This window comes from Salvelinus fontinalis, chromosome 32, assembly GCF_029448725.1.
Source record: "Salvelinus fontinalis isolate EN_2023a chromosome 32, ASM2944872v1, whole genome shotgun sequence".
NCBI classification, from domain to species: domain Eukaryota; kingdom Metazoa; phylum Chordata; class Actinopteri; order Salmoniformes; family Salmonidae; genus Salvelinus; species Salvelinus fontinalis.
The window spans coordinates 43,011,701-43,029,305 of record NC_074696.1 but is presented as its reverse complement, the minus strand read 5'-3'; the positions used below and the strand labels follow the sequence as shown (position 1 = coordinate 43,029,305).

Below are 17,605 nucleotides of genomic sequence, written 5' to 3'. Positions count from 1 at the left end.
AGCAAATTAGCAAAATGTACAATAAATTACGAATTTGCAAAATGTTACAAATGTTACAAATATGAGGCACATATGATATCCAGGCTGTATCACATCCGCCCGTGATTGGGAGTCCCATAGGGCGGTGCACAACTGGCCCAGCGTCATCCAGGTTTGGCCGGGGTAGGCCGTCATTAGCTAGCTGGTTAATGTTAGCTAGCTGGCTAATGTTAGCTAGCTGGCTAAGGGTTAGGGGTTAAGGGAGTATGTGAGCAAAATAATTTGGTTCGCCTAGCAACTGAAGCATGCTGACGCCTTGATTTGTTTGTTTTTCCCCGTGGGAGACCTGAACTCAGATCCACCTGTGACACTTGTGAGATGATACTATTTGGGAGGGGTCTACCTGAATTTGTCTAATAGAAACTCTTGTTTTCAATACAAAACGTTTTCTGTTTGAAGTAAATGGTTTCTGTGTCACGGTTGTCGTAAGAACTGGACCAAGGCCCAGCGTACGTAGAGTTCCACATCTTTATTACTAAGTGAAACTTCAGCAAAACAAAACAATAAACGAACAACGAAACGTGACTATCTGGTGCACATGCACAAACACAAAATAATATCCCACAAACACAGGTGGGAAAAATAGCTACTTAAATATGATCCCCAATTAGAGACAACGATTACCAGCTGCCTCTAAATGGGAATCATACAAAACACCAACATAGAAAATATAAACTAGAACACAACATAGAAATATTCAACTAGAATACCCCCTAGTCACGCCCTGACCTACTACACCATAGAGAAACAAGGGCTCTCTATGGTCAGGGCGTGACAGTACCCCCCCCCCCCCCCCCCCCCCCCCCCCAAAGGTGCGGACTCCGGTGTAGGTCGTAGCCCCCGCCCAGAGCTGGGATTCAGCCATCGCGCCGGGCTAAACACCGTGCCTGGACTGGGCATCGGCACAAAGGAGGACTCCGGCCATGGAGCTGGGTTGGACGCCGTGCCTGGACTGAGCACCAGCGCAGACGAAGGCTCCGGCCATGGAGTGGGACTGGACGCCGTGCCTGAACTGGGTACCGGCACAGAGGAAGCCTCCTGCCTTGGAGCGGGACGCCGTGCCTGGACTGAGCACCGGCGCCGTGCCTGGATTGGGCACCGGCGCAGAGCAAGGCTCAGACCTTGGAGCGGGACTGGACACTGTGCCTAGAAGCTCCGGACCGGGAACAGTCGCCTGAGGCTCCGGACCGGGAACCGTCGCCGGAGGCTCCGGACCGGGAAGCGTCGCTGGAAACTCCGGACCGTGAACCGTCGCCGGAAGCTCCGGACTGTGAACCGTCGCCGGGAGCTCTGGACTGTGAATGCGCACTGGAGGCCTAGTGCGTGGAGCCGGTACAGGTGGCACCGGACTGGTGACACGCACTTCAGGACGAGTGCGAGGAGCAGGCACAGGACGTACCGGACTGGGGAGGTGCACTGGAGGCCTGATGAGTGGAGCCGGCACAGGTTGCACCGTGGCCTTCTGTTGCAAAACGTTTGCAACATATTTGGCATTATGAATACACCCCTGGTTTTACTTAAGCCTTGTTAGAGAAATCAACCAACCTTTTCTCTCCCTCTCGCTCCTCAGGCAGAAGGAGCAGTTGTATGCCCTAATTATGTAATATGCCAGGGAGATATGTATACTGTAGCTAAGAAAGTAATACTAAGTGTATGTTGTGTAGTAAGCTGTTAGTAGCCCATGTGCCTTACCCTAATAATTAGGTCTATTTTCCGCTCTTAATTTTGCCTACTGTTCTGTTCTGACGGATTGTCTATCTGCTTGTTGTCCAGGTATTCCATAGTTTGTACATCTCAATTGTCAGTTGAAACCACATTTGTTTATTAAGCAAGTCAGCCATATCAGCTATGTTTTTTTAAAAGGCAGGAAATTAAGGTGAATTAACTGTTTTGCTGCCAGATACGGCTCTGCTGATAGCCAGGTGAAGCTGTTGGAACAGCTTTATAACCATCTGTAATATAGAATTTATCAATATGCGACAAATAATACGAGGACTATTTATAGGAAATTGCTATCAGTCTTGTTAGGCTACTTACTACCTATGGGAGCTCCAACTAAATTAACTACTATACCATACAACACTGTATTTACATTTGCCTGGTCGGATTACATCCTGAACTGGGTGGCAAAGAAGCCACTAAAGTTGGATCTTAATAGTAGCCTTGCCATTACAATTTCTCAACTATGCAGATTAACAGGCCTACTGCAGCAGGTACCGTTTCAAATCCACTCCTGCCCAACCCTTGGCTGTGTACTTTAAAATGCGGAAATGTGTAATTTCAACGTGTGGGCGTGGCTGGAACAGGTCTAAGGATCCACATGCGAAGACATTGCACAACTATTTGCTGCTATCTAACGACAATCTGGGGATGAGTCAATATCTTTGTTTTAATCATGCGAGCAAATGTCAGTATAATATGCCACTTCTTTAAGGGATTATAATGAGTTGTATTTTGAATTTCGTGGTCGCACATTGAGATTCGTGGTTGCAAGTACGATTTGCAAATGTGTAATTACATTTTGCAAGCTTGACTCATGATGTGTGAAAGATTTAACACCGATCACAAACTTGTAACTTGACATTTGAATACATTCAATAAGATTTGCATGAGGCGTTTGGTTGCAGTCATTGCAGCTTGGGGTGGCAGGAGCAGTTGTTGAGTGTAAGGGGGCAATTGCTTTTTTACAAGGGGAATTGGGTGTGTATAGCTTTGTTGATTAAATAAAGAAAACAAGTGTATTTTTTTGTAAACTCAGGTTCTCTTGTCTAGTGTTGGGTTTTGGTTGAGGATTTTGAGGATGTGATAACGTTCAGTATGGAAAGGGGGCAGGTACTTTTTCACTGCACTGTATATTCTATCCGCATACTGTCCATAATGTCTTTACATACCATCACATATACAGTACCGTTCAAAAGTTTGGGGTCACTTAGAAATGTCCTTGTTTTTGAACGAAAATACATTTTCTGTCCATTGAAATAATATCAAATTGGTAAGAAATACAGTGTAGACATTGTTAATGTTGTAAATGACTATTGTAGCTGGAAATGGCTGATTTTTAATGGAATATCTACATAGGCATATAGAGGCCCATTATCAGCAACCATCACTCCTGTGTTCCAATGGCACGTTGTGTTAGCTAATCCAAGTTTATTATTTTAAAAGGCTAATTGATCATTAGAAACCCCTTTTGCAATTATGTAAGCACAGCTGAAAACTGTTGATCTGATTAAAGAAGCAATAAAACTGGCCCTATTTTGACCAGTTGAGTATCTGGAGCATCAGCATTTGTGGGTTCGATTACAGGCTCAAAATGGCCAGAAACAAAGACCTTCCTTCTGAAATTCATCAGTCTATTCTTGTTCTGAGAAATGAAGGCTATTCCATGCGAGAAACTGCCAAGAAACTGAAGATCTCGTACAACGCTGTGTACTACTCCCTTCACAGAACAGCGTAAACTGGCTCTAACCAGAATAGAAAGAGGAGTAGGAGGCCCCGGTGCACAACGGACGAAGAGGACAAGTACATTAGAGTGTCTAGTTTGAGAAACAGATGACTCACAAGTCCTCAACTGGCAGCTTCATTAAATAGTACCCGCAAAACACCAGTCTCAACGTCAACAGTGAAGAGTTGACTCTGGGATGCTGGCCTTCTAGACAGAGTTCCTCTGTCCAGTGTCTGCGTTCTTTTGCCCATCTTAATCTTTTCTTTTTATTGGCCAGTCTGAGATATGGCTTTTTCTCTGCAACTCTGCCTAGAAGGCCAGCATCCCGGAGTCGCCTCTTCACTGTTGACGTTTCGCTGCAAATAGACTATTAGGCTGGTTGGGTATTATTTGGTTGATGTACACATTTACATGAGTGTTTAATTACCCTAGTTAGCCAAGTTACTGACTGACCAGGATTATTGTTATTCATGTTTTTGTTATTGCATTTCAGGTGTAGAGGGAGTAAGAACAGTAGAAAGCAGCATACTGCCAGACCACCAAAGGACTGGATATTGTATTTGAATTGCCCATTTCTATTTCAATGACACTAACAAAATGGTTGGATAGTTCAGCAACGTGCAGTAAATGCTAAAACGGCTTTAGTGCATGCTGAGACATGGGCCTGTCACGACTTCCACCGAGGTCGGTCCCTTTCCTTGTTCGGCGGTCGACGTCACTGGTCTTCTAGCCATCGCTGATCCACCTTTCATTTTCCATTTGTTTTGTCTTGTTTTCCTGCACACTTGGTTTGTGTTGATAATTGGATATGGAGAAGGGTGAGCCGGTCAAGGATCGATTCGGACAAGGTGGTAAATTGTATGACAAGTGACAGTTTTATTCAGAGTGAAGATATCTGGTACAAGCGTATACGGTCTCGTTCCTTTAGCTCATAGAGAACCTCCAGAAAAAAGCCCAGATAACAGAATGCATAGACATTTTATACAACACAGAAAGTAGGTTGAGTCTGGAAGTTCTGGTCCTTTGGTTGGTTCTGGACAGGTTGTTGTCTTCTCAGATTGGTCCGGATGAGCTGTGCGTCATCCTTCTGAGTCTTGCAACAAAAGTTCTTTGTTATCAAAATGTTCAGCTAAAACAGGAGATTTTGTGTGTGCGTAGTCAGCCCTCTGTCCTTGAGTATGTGTGTGTGTCTGCACCCTTTTCTTATCAGTGTTTCTGAATGTTCTGTGTCAGCCATCTGTCTCTGGGTGTGTGAGAAACCCTGCTTAGAAAGAAGTTAGTTATAACAATGTAATAGCAATATGCTTGTGTTATTTTCAAATGGTATTTATTACAAATCCCTCTCTTCACGTCTCCAAAGAGACGTGACATAAACTAGGTAAAAGTAAGAAAAGCAAAAGTAAACAACCAGGGAAACTTTCTCAGAGAGAAAGTTTTGATTCCCTCTCTTCACGTCTCCAAAGAGACGTGACATAAACTAGGTAAAAGTAAGAAAAGCAAAAGTAAACAACCAGGGAAACTTTCTCAGAGAGAAAGTTTTGATTCCCTCTCTTCACGTCTCCAAAGAGACGTGACATAAACTAGGTAAAAGTAAGAAAAGCAAAAGCAAACAACCAGGGAAACTTTCTCAGAGAGAAAGTTTTGATTCCCTCTCTTCACGTCTCCAAAGAGACGTGACATAAACTAGGTAAAAGTAAGAAAAGCAAAAGTAAACAACCAGGGAAACTTTCTCAGAGAGAAAGTTTTGATTCCCTCTCTTCACGTCTCCAAAGAGACGTGACATAAACTAGGTAAAAGTAAGAAAAGCAAAAGTAAACAACCAGGGAAACTTTCTCAGAGAGAAAGTTTTGATTCCCTCTCTTCACGTCTCCAAAGAGACGTGACATAAACTAGGTAAAAGTAAGAAAAGCAAAAGTAAACAACCAGGGAAACTTTCTCAGAGAGAAAGTTTTGATTCCCTCTCTTCACGTCTCCAAAGAGACGTGACATAAACTAGGTAAAAGTAAGAAAAGCAAAAGTAAACAACCAGGGAAACTTTCTCAGAGAGAAAGTTTTGATTCCCTCTCTTCACGTCTCCAAAGAGACGTGACATAAACTAGGTAAAAGTAAGAAAAGCAAAAGTAAACAACCAGGGAAACTTTCTCAGAGAGAAAGTTTTGATTCCCTCTCTTCACGTCTCCAAAGAGACGTGACATAAACTAGGTAAAAGTAAGAAAAGCAAAAGTAAACAACCAGGGAAACTTTCTCAGAGAGAAAGTTTTGATTCCCTCTCTTCACGTCTCCAAAGAGACGTGACATAAACTAGGTAAAAGTAAGAAAAGCAAAAGTAAACAACCAGGGAAACTTTCTCAGAGAGAAAGTTTTGATTCCCTCTCTTCACGTCTCCAAAGAGACGTGACATAAACTAGGTAAAAGTAAGAAAAGCAAAAGTAAACAACCAGGGAAACTTTCTCAGAGAGAAAGTTTTGATTCCCTCTCTTCACGTCTCCAAAGAGACGTGACATAAACTAGGTAAAAGTAAGAAAAGCAAAAGTAAACAACCAGGGAAACTTTCTCAGAGAGAAAGTTTTGATTCCCTCTCTTCACGTCTCCAAAGAGACGTGACAAAAATAGCTAAGACAAGCAGAGACAGGGAACTTTTTCAGAAGGAAAAAGTTTTGATTCCCTCTCTTCACGTCTCAAAAGAGACGTGACATAAAAAGCTAGATCATATTAAACCCTCAGGTCCATCCCTCTATACACTCTGTACCAGGTGGGCTCGTCGCCACCCGGGAACTTAAAACCTTCACAACAGGGAGGACAAACATCACTTTTTATTCATTCGACAACATCAACTACAGCGAACCAAGGGTCCCCCTCTGTCAGGCCCACTCTCCTGCGAAAGCTTGATTTCGTATCAGCCTCTCCAACTGGAGCATCAAGCAGCGGCATCATACCATAGGCCCTTTCCACATCTGTAACAGACTTCTTCAAACAAGGTATGATACAGGCATTACGGAACATGAGCATATTAAAAACAACAACTTAGGGTCAGAAATCCAGTAATCATCACTGTAGTGTACTTACCAAACCAACCACCCAGCCAGGGGAACAGTCCACTCTCCTCCACACCTGCAAGACCCCCCATCTCCACCGATAACCTTGCCAACCCACTCAGAGCTTTTTGAAATGCTCCCATCCGAACTAGTATTGTTAGGGACAAACGTGCAACACTGTTCTCCAAACATTTTACATACGCCTCCCTGGTCGGCCAGAATCATGTCCAGTGCTAGTCTATTTGGTCTACGAGGTGGCATCCAATTGTTCAGCCACCCCCGTAAGTGCTGTGTGGGTGTATTTAACAAATCATCATTAATTATAGTAGATATAATTGATCCAGGCATTATGCTTAGCATCAACAATAGCTGGGCCAATGATGGGCATCAGATGCCACAGGCCATCATTCCTGTTTAATGTCTGGAATTCGTGGGGGACCCCTATTGGGACCCCCAACAGGTTGGTGTGGATGTTATCTGTACTCTTGGACCAAGGAGCGTCACGTTTCTGCCGACTCCTGGGTTGGTCCCAAGCCTCTGTCATGTGCAGCTCCCAAAAGTTGGTTAGCTGTAACCTCAATAATAGGCAATGGTGTTTATCAGACTGGCCAAAACACATGTTCCCTGATAATCTCCTTTCAAAATGGGGTCAACCGCCTGGCAGGTCCTCACATCCACCATACATCAGCAACACCTCTAGTTAATAGTGACATTAGTGATGCAGGCAGCAGCAGGGAACCTCCCATAGTCCATACCTCTACCTGTACCAGTGTTACAGCTGTAATATCCCCCATATGCCTTAACCCCCCATGGTGTCTTCTGGGAAGGGACTTCTGGGAACACAAGACTCAGAGTTTTACACAGGGTTGAATTTGGCTTAGTATAATAGAAACTTTCCAATATGCACATCCAACCTTTCCCATTGCTTAGGGCAAATGGGTGAGCAGCCAGAATAGGTCTGGCATGTCCACATACGACACAGTCCTTTCTATTAAGTGTTTTGGCAGTGTATCTCATATAGGCCAACCACATGTTCTCCCCACCCTCATAACCAGAATCAGATTGGTCACTATCTGAGATGTCTTTCACATTTATTACCTGTACCAGATTGGAGAGCTTAGGTGGTGGTGTGGGACTTGGTCTTGAAGTGGTGGAGGAGGCCGGCTGAACCTGGTCTGTTGGAACTGGTGGTGGTTCTGGCAGTACTGTGATGGTAACATCCCCATCGTATCCTAAACAGACAACTCAGGACCACAAGCAATCCTGTAAAGCCCCACCCTCTCCCAGAGAAAACATCACCAGCAAGAAGCCAGACACACCTTCACTTCTATGAACAAACACAGGGATGGAATGACGGGAAAAGGAAATTTTCATCCGAGAGATGGCCCCCAGAATTCTGTTAATTCCAGTTCTCCTCTCGGACACTGTGCTTGTTCGACAGTGTCAATGTGTCTTACCCTCCCGCAGTGTGATATGAATCCGGGTAGCTACTTCAGCTAGCTGTTACCAGGAGTCCTTGGTATGGTCCCCCCAACAGGCCTCAGGGACTGGATTGAGTGAGTTCACCTGTAATTCACCTGTAGTGCATAAAATCTTGGACATACAGGTTTGGTTAACAAACAGTTTGTCATTTGTTCTATCTGATTATATATTTAACTTCTATGCCTATTTATTAGCTAGAATTTTTTTTAAAGATTTTTAAAGATTTTTTTTATTAGTTTATTATCCAATAGGCCCCATCCTATCCTAGACCACAATGTACCCCTCCCCCGTTTGATACCTGGCTCTGCCCAGGTATCAACCTTATTACATTTTCTTATGTTCTACATTATTATGTAGGAGCGCCCCTTTTATTTTCCACATGTCCAATTCTCCCTTTTGTCTCCATTCAGTAACTGTTATCTACCCATTCTGTTATCTCTGTCCTGGCACCCCTTCCAAAACTCCCTTCTCTGCTCTCAAACCTTCAAGGTCTCAGCAGTGCGGGGAGGGCCACTCTGTCTGCCCTTTCCCTTATCTGTCTGTAGCTTGGTCCCAAACATTAACTAAGTGTCTCACTGTTTTGACTTTATCTAAAATCATGGATTTAAAATTAACAACATGTCTTATAGTGTCAATCTCTAAAGTCCTTACATAACCTTAATAAACCTATCTCTATCTTCTTATGGCCAAAACAAATGCTAACCATATAAATTCCTTTCTTTACTAATAAGCTCTCTATCACTTTTATTTCCATGCCCTATAGGCTTAAAATATCTCCTGTTCAAACCAATTCAATAACAGCCCATTCAAAACCGTCATCGCCAATGTTTAAAAACAGAATCCTGACTCCTCTGTGGTTAAAACTACAATTATGGTCAAGAGTTATAAACTCTATTATATCAATTTACCTCAAAACTAGTATTCCCAAATGACCACAATTTCATTATCCTCACTACATTTCCCCTGTGGGTGATCAATCCACACGAAAATGCAATGAAGACAGGTCAAGAGGTTACATCACCTCCTTACATTCGTGTTTCATACTATATCTAGATTTACTAAAAGAACCCTTTATCTTAACAAAGTCCCTTGTCTAAATAAAACTCAAAGTAAAACACCTAATATTATCTTGTCTCTCGGAACACGGAAAACCCCTTAACCCAAAACGTTTACCACAAAAACAAAACCTAATAATTATGATAATACCCTTAAATCACAGGTGTCAAACTCATTCCATGGAGGGCCGAGTGTCTGCGGGTTTTCGCTCCACCCTTGTACTTGATTGATGAATTAACATCACTAATTAGTTAGGAACTCCCCACACCTGGTTGTCTAGGGCTTTATTGAAAGGAAAGACCAAAAACCTGCAGACACAAGGCCCTCCGTGGAATGAGTTTGACACCCCTGCCTTAAATCATTCGTTTTAAATTTCCCCGATGTTTCATGTACTAACCATACAACTGTGATAAACGTACACTGTCCCTTTAAAAACTCTCATGCCTGCCATACCAGGTTGCGAGTCGTTCTTTGTTCCCCATAATGAAAACAGATCACGTTTAGAATACGTTTACTTATTGTTCGAATTCTCTGGTGTTACCTAAACCAAAACCCATAACTTTCAGCAACTTTTGAAAAGTATCTCAAAGCTATAATGTACACATTTTCCCTCTAAATGACACAACCAATTTTCTCTAGCATAATTTAATACGGCCACACCCGGTAAATCATTATCAAATGTTAAATATACAGGTTTAGTACTTTTATCAAATAGATTAGTATAGTTCAAATAAAGATATGCGTTTACTAGCGCTCAACCTGTATTCAGAACGCAGCAACTAGCCAATATAATACCAAAAATGACTGTCTTATTCATGCCTCTAGGCAAAACATCTAGTTACTCCAACTAAGTTTAGCAGCAAAACTATCCTATAAGTAAAATCAACTTCTCAACTCTTTCCATTTCAAAGTGTAAACTTACCATATACTTCGCTAAATTTATATCGCATGTCAGCCAATCCATAACAATAATATCATTAGTCTGTAAATTGAACCTAAATAAGTTATTAAATGTATTCTCTCTACTCCGAATTGGTTCTAAGTTTTTTCTGTCATCAGCACTCAAACAGGCTCCCGTTTGCTAAGAGACCGTTGAGTGCTGCAATACTGCCATCTTCTGTCCATTCTCTGTACAGCTCTAAGAGTTATGAGTGTGTATTTTTTTACATTAAACATTTACATTTTTCCCATTATGAACATTACCCTTTAGACGTTGAACACTTAGACTTTAGACATTGGAAACATTACACTTAAACATTGAACATTTTTCAACCTGGCGCCTACAAACACAAATAGACTATTCTTCACCGGACAATCGCCCGGACTATTGAATAAGTCTAGCCTACTCCTCACCGGACACAAGCCGGACCATACTAATAGGTCTTGACAAACTTTACCCCACTCGTCACCGGTCACAGCCGGACTATATGAATGGGGATGGAACAAGCCTATCCTTCACCGGCTGAATAGCCGGACTATTGAATAGTGCCTATCCCAATTTTAAGCCTACCCTTCACCGACTGAATAGCCGGACTATTGAATAGTGCTTACTATATTCCTCACCGGTCACAAGCCGGACTATACGAATAGATCTTTTTATCACATTAAGCCTATTCCTCACCGGTCACAAGCCGGACTATATAATAGCGCTTTTAACACAAATTAAGCCTATTCCTCACCGGTCACAAGCCGGACTATATAATAGCGCTTAAGACTTACAAATTATTCCCACATATGTTCACTTCACTGTCGTTCACATGTCATCTATGCTCATAAATTTAAACAAGAATTCTTACCCAGACTCGGTACCACTGATCAAAATTTGGAAGAACTATACGACAATATGCAAAGTTTGATTTAACTGGTCTTGCTTACCTTATTTATGGTCGACCAGGAGATCAGTTTCTCGAGCTGAGCAGAACTGCTGTCCTCCCCCCAAAAGATTTCACCTGTCCTCCGTGAACCGTCCTTTCACCAACTCGCCCCCTCACATCTATATCAACCACTCTGGACCGGGTATCTAGGCAACCATCCTCTGCTTACCATGTTTCTGTTGATAATTGGATATGGAGAAGGGTGAGCCGGTCAAGGATCGATTCGGACAAGGTGGTAAATTGTATGACAAGTGACAGTTTTATTCAGAGTGAAGATATCTGGTACAAGCGTATACGGTCTCGTTCCTTTAGCTCATAGAGAACCTCCAGAAAAAAGCCCAGATAACAGAATGCATAGACATTTTATACAACACAGAAAGTAGGTTGAGTCTGGAAGTTCTGGTCCTTTGGTTGGTTCTGGACAGGTTGTTGTCTTCTCAGATTGGTCCGGATGAGCTGTGCGTCATCCTTCTGAGTCTTGCAACAAAAGTTCTTTGTTATCAAAATGTTCAGCTAAAACAGGAGATTTTGTGTGTGCGTAGTCAGCCCTCTGTCCTTGAGTATGTGTGTGTGTCTGCACCCTTTTCTTATCAGTGTTTCTGAATGTTCTGTGTCAGCCATCTGTCTCTGGGTGTGTGAGAAACCCTGCTTAGAAAGAAGTTAGTTATAACAATGTAATAGCAATATGCTTGTGTTATTTTCAAATGGTATTTATTACATTTGCATTCCCTCATTACTCGTCTTGCATATAACCCTCTGTTTCCCCCCATGTCTGTGTGTGGAATTGTTATATGTAAATGTATGTGTACTCCAGGCTGGTTTGCGCCAGGTTATTGTAACCCGTGTGTGTTGAGTTTTCTTAGTACAGTGTTTGGTTCGCCTCAATAAAGGGCTCCGTTTGCTACTAATTTCTGCTCTCCTGCGCCTGACTTCCCTGCAGCTAGTTACGCACTCCTTTACAGGGCCTGGATGGTGACAAACATCTTGTTACTGACTTTTGAACACTTGTCAAACTAAATTCCACTGCCTGTTTATTGATTAATTGATGACTGAAAAAGTTGCCCCAAAAAATGAATTTCACTGTAAATAGATTAGCTAGCTAAAAGTAAACTGGTGACAACAACTTGATCAAGCTTATGAATATGCAAAACTGCAAAAAAGGTAGTTAAAGATAGTTTAATGACAACTTGAACCAGCACTGAAATTTGAGCAGTGAGGTTAATTTCTTTCCACTCTCCGATCTTTTTCTCAGGTTAAAGCACATCTCCAACACTCAGAAAGATCTAAAGAACATGGGAACCTCCCAACCACCAGGAAAATCATAATGTTCTTGGAATTTATTCACAAGATTAGATAGAGAATAACGTGGGGATCTATTTCTATCATGCAGAATTGTCGCTAAACTTGCAACTTGGGAAGCTCATTCAATAATTCAAACGTGGGTGATTTCTGTTCCAGGGGGCCGAACTGTGTGCAAGTTTTTGTTCAACATAGACCACAATTATTTGAATGAAGTGCTGGAACAAAAACCTGCAAAACTCCGTTGTAAAGAACCTATGGCTATCATGACTTCAATTGACTTTAGCTGTATTTATACAGTTAGTATTTTCTTTTGTTAATCTATGCAGGTGTAACATATGCTTTCCAGGAGCCTGGTGGAGATGGATACAACCATAATCCAAGGCAGGACATTTCCCTGCATCCAGGTTGAGGCTTGCTACCAGCAGGAACATGGAGCACTCCATGTCAGTAAGTCATGCATATACAGTACCAGTCAAAAGTTTGGACACCTACTCATTCTAGGGTTTTTCTTTATTTTTACTATTTTCTACATTGTAGAATAATAGTGAAGACCTCAAAACTATGAAATAACACACATGGAATCATGTAGTAACCAAAAAAGTGTTTAACAAATCAAAATATATTTTATATTTTATATTCTTCAAAGTAGCCACCCTTTGCCTTGTTGACAGCTTTGCACACTTTTCCGCCGCACTACTCCCACCTCTTCCTTTTCTCGGCTCATTCCAGAGAGGATTGGCTTGGTAAGAGCTCTATGTTAGAGAGTATAAGCGCAGAAGTATACACGCAGCCATTCAATAGCTTGGAGCAGCTAGCTAGCTAGCCTCTCCACCTGGGTGCTCTGCTGTCCCCCAAATCAGTTTGGCTTCTGCCATCTCGTTTGGGTTTTGTCCTTGTATTTAATTACTTATGACAGTGGACCAACCTGGTCGACCAGTATTTTGCGCCTGAGTGTTTGTCTTATTTGTCTGTGTCTTGTCTGTCCACCGGAACATTCCCGGTTAGCCTCCCGCACCTAACCCCACAAGATCGGAGTCTGTGTATGTTTCACTCCAGCGGGCTTGTAGTTCTCCCTGGAGAGTGAGTCACGTGTCGCTAGGCGCACCACACTTATCTCTCACAGAGCGCAGCCATCTTGACTAGACTCTCCTGTGTTCCATGGTGAACGAGCTACGCAGTAGCTCGCTTAACGAGAGCAGACCACTGCAGCACTAAGCACACTCGTTACATTTACATTTAACATTTACATTTAAGTCATTTAGCAGACGCTCTTATCCAGAGCGACTTACAAATTGGAAAGTTCACACATATTCATCCTGGTCCCCCCGTGGGAATTGAACCCACAACCTTGGCGTTGCAAGCGCCATGCTCTACCAACTGAGCCACACGGGACCATCCTGCCAACATCCTGCCAGTACATCCTGCCAACACCCCCACCTATAGTAGAATAAACTATAACATGGCGTGAGTTACAGCCAACCCGCACGTATAAGCAAAGATTGAGCTAACGTGTGAGTGAATTTGTGTGCTCTGCCCCTACCCCCACGATCAGGCAGTTCACACCCAGTTCAAGTCTCCTCTCCATCAGGTAGTGTATGAGACTAAGGCTGGTGCTGAAGGTCTGTAGTATCTGACTATTACAGTGTTGCGTAGTGTATACTGTAGACACCTAGTAATATCACACTGTTGGCTTCCCTTTCACGGAGAAACTACATAACTATTATGGGGTTTTATTGTGAGAGATGCGGGGTACCCCTGCCTAAGGGGATGCACACTCTGCCTTAATGACTTGTCTTGGGTTAGATCACGTATGGAGAGCGGTTAGAGAACCCAAAAGTTGTTTAGCCTCAGCCGCCTTTGGAGAATGCATGCGTTTAGCACACCTGGAGGGGATGAGGGCCACAGTACAGTCCTCCCAATACAGCACCTGGTTCGAATCCAGGCTGTATCACATCCGGCTGTGATTGGGAGTCCCATAGGGCGGTGCACAATTGGCCCAGCTTTTTCCGGCCGTCATTGTAAATAAGAATTTGTTCTTAACTGACTTGCCTAGTTAAATAAAGGTTACACACACACATACACACACGCCACACTGATCAAAAAGTTATTGTTGGCATTTACGTATGTCCCCATTACCAGTAAAACATCATCAAAATCTATTTCTTTCACTTACTTGCTGTGCTGTTTCGTTCATTTGTTCATTTGTTCAGTCGTTTCATTCTCAACCAGAATTTTTATGGAACGCGTGTCTGGGTCTTTGCGTGTCAAAAAAGATACACCTCAAATAACACTATTTGATGTGTCAAATAAGCTTGTTGACCAACCAGGACCTGAATATGACCATGGTGCTTGCCTACGGAGCTGTGAGGGGAACGGCACCTCAGTACCTTCAGGCTCTGATCAGGCCCTACACCCAAACAAGGGCACTGCGTTCATCCACCTCTGGCCTGCTCGCCTCCCTACCACTGAGGAAGTACAGTTCCCGCTCAGCCCAGTCAAAACTGTTCGCTGCTCTGGCACCCCAATGGTGGAACAAACTCCCTCACGACGCCAGGACAGCGGAGTCAATCACCACCTTCCGGAGACACCTGAAACCCCACCTCTTCAAGGAATACCTAGGATAAAGCAATCCTTCTGCCCCCCCCCCCCCCCCCCCCTTAAAAGATCTGATGCACTATTGTAAAGTGGCTGTTCCACTGGATGTCATAAGGTGAATGCACCAATTTGTAAGTCGCTCTGGATAAGAGCGTCTGCTAAATGACTTAAATGTAAATGTAAAATATGACAGCACGTCACATAATAATTTAACACGTTCATAAATGTTTGACGTGGGTTATTACACATTGATTACACTATCACTCGTATTTCATATGTCACAACGATTCTTCGATACATATGCTATGACGCTGGTAAAGTTGTCTCGCGCACCTGCCCTTCCCCAAGCTCTGGACAGTGCTGGTCATAAAAAAAAGCTAGCTAGCTCATGGATGCAAACAATGTAGTGCTTCCCCAAAAACATATCAAAAGGACATAATCTGTTTCAGTAGCCACAATAAGGGTTAGCCACAATAGTGTACTTTGCGGTTAGCCTTCAAAATAAAAGTATGGCATAATTATATTATTTGTATTCATTTGCATCACTGTCAATTGCATACCTTTATTTTGAAGGCAAACCGCAAATTCCACTACTGTGCCTAATCCTTATTGTGGCTATCTTCACATCCACACAGCAGACATTGTGGGCTAGGTTAGGAATGCTGTGTTGCACGTGTAGCTCAAAATTTTAAGTGCCGTCATTACTTCCTGTACCTACATTATATAGGTATGCATGGTAGCTTTGACATCGGTTTTTAATATCGGTGTTAAACTAGACATTGTGGCAGATACCGATGTTGCCATTTTTAGCTAATATCGATTCCGATATGTTCAGCGATATATCGTGCATCCCTGGATTTGTGAGTATTGTTTACCAGTGCTTTCCTATTGTCCCTGGGGTTCATGCCAGGTTTTTTTTAGATGTGATATTGAAGAACATTCAGCACGAGGCCTAGGTTTTCTATCTGCACTGACTCTAATAAGTTCAAGGGACTTTCATTCACTTCGTCTCAGGGTTTTGTCAGTTCTTGTTGAAAGCACTCTGAACAGACAAAGACAACAACATCAACATTGTGTGGTGACATTTTCCATTCTCAAAAGATATTTCCCTGAAGACCTGGACCCTTTCCCTGGACCCTGCTGTGACACAGTCCCTTTAAGAATTCCTATCCTTTCTTATCCCTGTGCCAACAATTACGGCACATGTACCCAGAGATTGGCAGTATTTTTGTTGCATGTATTTGAAATTCCTATTTTTATTATTTCAGAGTATTTTGTATGTTGTATTATACTGGCCTGAACTACACTATAATGTATTTTGTAACAAGATACTTTCGAAAGCTGTAATTTGTATTTTCTAAATAGAAAATACTTTTCTATACTATTTCTTTATAGTTGTGCACCATTTTGTGGCCCCCTTTCACCCTATATTGGCCTCAAAAGTCTGATGGCACTATGGTATGATAAGAGCATCTGCTAAATTAACTAAATGTAAATGTACAGTGCCTTGCAAAAGTATTTAGAACCCCTGGATTTTTTCTAATTTTATTGTTACAAAGTACTCCTTGCTCGCACGCGCTTTTTCAGTTCTGCCCAAAAATTTACTATGGGATTGAGGCCAGGGCTTTGTGATGGCCACTCCAATACCTTGACTTTGTTGTCCTTAAGCCATTTTCCCACAACTTTGGAAGTATGCTTGGGGTCAATGTCCATTTGGAAGACCCATTTGCGACCAGGCTTGAACTTCCTGACTGATGTCTTGAGATGTTGCTTCAATATATCCACATCATTTTTGATCCTCATGATGCCATCTATTTTGTGACGTGTACCAGTCCCTCCTGATGCAAAGCACCTCCACAACATGATGCTGCCACCCCCATGCTTCACGGTTGGGATGGTATTCTTCGGCTTGCAAGCCACCCCCCTTTTCCTCCAAACATAACGATGGTCATTATGGCCAAACAGTTCTATTTTTGCTTCATGTAACGAGTATTACCGAAGGTGGCCTCCCTTCCTGTTCGAGTGGCGCTCGGCGGTCGTCGTCGCCGGTCTACTAGCTGCCACCGATCCCTTTTTCCTTTTCGTTTGGTTTTGACTAATTGATTTCACCTGGTTATTGTTTGGTTGTTAGGGTGGTGTTATTTAAGTTCGTTTAGCCCGTTTCTGTTTGTGCGGGCTTGTCTCTCTGTTTTTGTATGAGGTTGTTATTTTCATGTTGGGGTTTTTCCACAGTCTGGATTTATTTTCCAGTGTGTACTTTATTCAAGTCGGATTTTTACGCCAAATGTTTTTGACGTTACCAGTTGTTCATCTGGTTGGACATTAAAGAGTGGTTTTCCCCATTACCTTTGCTCTCTGCGCCTGACTCCTTACAATTGTCCTCATTGATCGTAACAGAAGCCCGCACCACATATGGAGCCAGCAGGAGCAGCGACCACCCCTCTCCCCACGATGGAGGAGAGAGTCCTTCATCACACGTCCATCCTCCATCGCATCGGATCAGCTATGGATCTTATGATGGAGAGGATGGATCGTTGGGAGAGGAGTGGTCTCCCTACTAACCCACCTACCCTCCCTCCAGCAACTATACCATCTCCTCCAGCGGGATCCGGTACCAGCGCCTTGCGTATTACGCCTCCAAGCCAGTACGATGGAGCGGCGGCGGGGTGCCAGGGATTCCTGCTACAATTAGATCTGTACCTGGCCACCGTCCGACCATCTCCCTCGGACGATGAGAGCGTGAGTGTCCTCGTCTCCTGCCTGACGGGTAGAGCCCT

The 17,605-nt window shown here is 43.0% G+C and overlaps 1 long non-coding RNA gene and 1 other non-coding gene across 2 annotated transcripts; both read right to left on the bottom strand.

Annotated features, from left to right (window-relative positions):
* Positions 1 to 4,336: 4,336 nt before the first annotated feature.
* LOC129831393 (uncharacterized) lies at positions 4,337 to 9,376 on the bottom strand. Its single transcript, XR_008755707.1, has 2 exons — positions 7,618 to 9,376; positions 4,337 to 7,352 (listed from the first exon to the last, which is right to left on the bottom strand). It is a non-coding gene; the product is annotated as an uncharacterized LOC129831393 (long non-coding RNA).
* Positions 9,377 to 13,550: 4,174 nt separating this feature from the next.
* Positions 13,551 to 13,627, bottom strand: trnaa-ugc (transfer RNA alanine (anticodon UGC)). Its single transcript has one exon. It is a non-coding gene; the product is annotated as a tRNA-Ala (tRNA).
* Positions 13,628 to 17,605: the final 3,978 nt, after the last annotated feature.